The sequence below is a fragment of the Mus caroli genome, unplaced genomic scaffold (assembly GCF_978045245.1).
Source record: "Mus caroli unplaced genomic scaffold, Mus_caroli_1 scaffold_12, whole genome shotgun sequence".
Classification (NCBI taxonomy): Eukaryota; Metazoa; Chordata; class Mammalia; order Rodentia; family Muridae; genus Mus; species Mus caroli.
This window is the reverse complement of record NW_028227267.1, coordinates 14,976,091-14,979,322: the sequence shown is the minus strand read 5'-3', so window position 1 is coordinate 14,979,322 and position 3,232 is coordinate 14,976,091. Positions and strand designations below refer to the sequence as shown.

Below are 3,232 nucleotides of genomic sequence, written 5' to 3'. Positions count from 1 at the left end.
AGGGGGCTGGGAAGATGACTCAGTCAGTAAAGTGTTCGCCATGCTGAAGCAAAGGTTTGAGTTTGAGTCCTAGAACCCATATACAAAGCCAGACATGATATTGTGTGGTTATAATTCCAGTGCTGGAGAAGTGGAGACAGGCAGCCGAAAAATAAGGTACATGGCATTGCTAAGAAATAACACCCAGAGCCATCCTCTAGCATCCATACACAGTTGCATCTGTGCCCACAGGAACGCTTACACACACACGCACACAAACACACATATACACGCGCTAACAATCTACAAAAGAACTCTTACTGGAAGTACTTTAGCCAGCTTGAGCATGGCAAGCATGGCTCTGGCAGCCCTTGCCCTTCCCCCGCTGCCTCTGCCTTGCTAAAAATGGTTAGATTACATTCCAAAAGCTAACCACCAAGGTCCATTTCCTTATTTGGCCACTTCCTCCTGTTGAGGCTAGCTACCAAGGTCCAGCTATCAAACTATTGAGTCCAGCAACCAAAATATGCCTTTGGCTCACCTAATTAACATGCCCAACTAAAATGAAACACCTCCTCCTGTCATCCTAACATGGGCTTTCCCCGTTTACCTTTAGAAACGGCCATTTTCCTATGGGCCACGTCTGTCTCCTCTTTATCCAGAGGCAGCCCTTTGACTCACACAGGGACAAAACCTTTGCTCCACTTTCTTACTCCTCCCCCCCCACACACTTTGCTTCTTTCCCCTTCTCCCTCTTCCATCTCCTAACTTTGTCCTTTATCCCTGTCCTCTTGTCCATCTGGGGCAAATACATCTTGTCTGTGCTAGAACTTGGTCTTGGGCTGACTCCGAGGTCCCCGACACTTGCAACTTGCCAATATCACAGAATATAAGGTCAGCCTCCCCCAATGAAGTGGACTTGTATTTACTAAAATTATACAAGTAAAACTTTAAAAATGAAACATAGGACTAAAGGGGCCAAGCGAGAAACCTGCGGTGACTGTCTGTGCACAGCCTTGCCGTTTACAGAGTGTCTTTACCATCACACGCAAGAGGAAGCAGGAAATGAGAGGCTTTGGAAATACCCAAGCCTTCTTGAGATGTCTTGGATCCCTCTAGATATGGCTGAGCCAGTGAGATAACTGGCCGCTGAAGGTACCTGGCACCAAGCCTGATTGCCCTGAGTTCAATTCCAGGACACATATGGTGGAAAGAGAGAAGCAACTTCCACATGTTGTCCTCTGACCTCCACATGGAGACACCATCACACACACACACACACACACACACACACGAAGTAAAATGTAATAAGGAATACTTTAAAGATATGCTTATGTTGGGATGTGCATCTACTGATGAATGCCTCCCAGTAGAGAAGCACGTGGCGGCTCAGCACCAGCCTGGAGCCTGGAGGGAATGAACACTCCTCCACCTGCAGAGTCAAGGGTGGAGTCCAGTCTGTGATGCAGGCATCCAGGAGACACTGGTGTACAAACCATACTGCTACAAATGGCAGCTGCGGCTGAGTGACAATGGGACACTCATGGCTAGAAGTCTGGAGCGCCCTCTGCTGGTTTCTACCTGCAAAAAGATGAACTTGGTACTGAAAACTTTTTTTTTTTTTTTTTAAATTAGGGGTCGTGTTACCCAGGCATCTCGCAAAGTAGGCGGGTCGCCTCAGATTGCAACCTATACCTGCTCAAAATTTCGTCTCACATAAGCAGTGAGGACTCGGGCGTCACCCCGAATTGTTATTTTCCTTACTTATAAGAACTCTTAATACCAGCCTGTAGGTTTTTGTAAATTTGAGCTAAGGTAAAAAGCTGCTTTCAATGTCCACAGTATTTCTTCTTGTGCGTCTGTGTGTGGTACTTTAAAGATATGCTGTGTGTGGTATGTGTGTGTATGTGTGACCAAAGGCCATCAGTCAATGTCATGTCTTCCTTAGTTTCTCCTCACTTAAAATTGTGTGTGTGCGCCGGGCAGTGGTGGCCCACGCCTTTAATCCCAGCACTTGGAAGGCAGAGGCAGGTGAATTTCTGAGTTCGAAGCTAGCCTGGTCTACAGAGTGAGTTCCAGGACAGCCAGGGCTACACAGAGAAACCCTGTCTCGGAAAAAAAAAAAAACCAACCAAACAAAAACCACAAAAATTGCGCGCGCACACACACTAAAGAGCACCACTGCCTGTGCCATAGTACACTTGTGGAAGTCAGAGGACAACCTTGTGAAATCGGTTCTTTCCTTCCACCTTTTCATGGGTTCAACAATCAAACTCCGGTAACCAGGCTTCTTAACAAGTGCTTTTAACGGCTGAGCCATGTCACCAACCCCCAACTTCTTTCTTGAGATTGCTATGTAGATCAGACAGGCTCAGAACTCACAAAGACCCATCTGTCTGTGCCTCCTGAGTGTTGGGACTAAAACTATGCACCCCCACGCCCAGCTGCCCACCTTATTTTTTGAGATGGGATCTCCCATTGAAGATAGAGTTCATGGATTCAGGGAGTCTAGCTGGCCAGGAAGTCACAGAATCCCGTCTCCGCCTTCCAAATACTGAGATTATCCGGCACGCGTCATGCTGACCTTTCCACAAGACTGGAGTGGGGGTGGGGAGGAGGAGGAATTTAGAATCCACCACTGGTGTGGCAAACACTGACTGAGGTCTCACCAGAGCCCCCATTTAGTCATTTATTTTTACTTCTGTGTGTTTTTGCATGCAGGGATGGATTCCCTAGAACTGGAGTTACAGGTGGATTTTAGCTGCCACGCCAGTGTTGGGAACCAACTCTGGTCATATGCCGGAGCCGTAACTGCTGAGCCATCTCTTCAGCTCCCCAACCCCAATACTGATTTTTGGGACAGGGTTTGTCTCTCTCTGTAGATCAGCCTGACCCTGAGTTGGCAGTGATCCTCCTGTCTCAGCATCCTGGTGCTGGGGTTACAGGGGGCACCACCTTGCAGAAGCAGCAGCAGCTCTTCTGAGTTCATGCTTCCTTTTCCTGTGTGCCCTTCCTCTCTTCTTGCTAACAGAGGATGAGGAGGAGTTTGGTGAGGTCCTCAGAGGTAACAGGCTTCAGGGCCACGATAGTTGAGTTGCCCCTTGAGCTGGGTGGAGGCCGCTCTGCCTGGCCTAAGCATGTAGTGTCACTGTGGCTACAACAGGGACATGGGTAAGATGCACCCCATCCTCTAAGCCCTCCGAGTCTAATCTTAACCAGAGCCATCAAGACCCACATTCTCAGGCTCCCCTCA

General features: G+C 48.4%; 1 non-coding gene across 1 annotated transcript; it reads right to left on the bottom strand.

Moving 5' to 3' along the window:
• Positions 1 to 1,611: 1,611 nt before the first annotated feature.
• Positions 1,612 to 1,753, bottom strand: LOC115029351 (U12 minor spliceosomal RNA). The gene has a single exon (XR_003834907.1). It is a non-coding gene; the product is annotated as a U12 minor spliceosomal RNA (small nuclear RNA).
• Between the last annotated feature and the right edge of the window lie 1,479 nt (positions 1,754 to 3,232).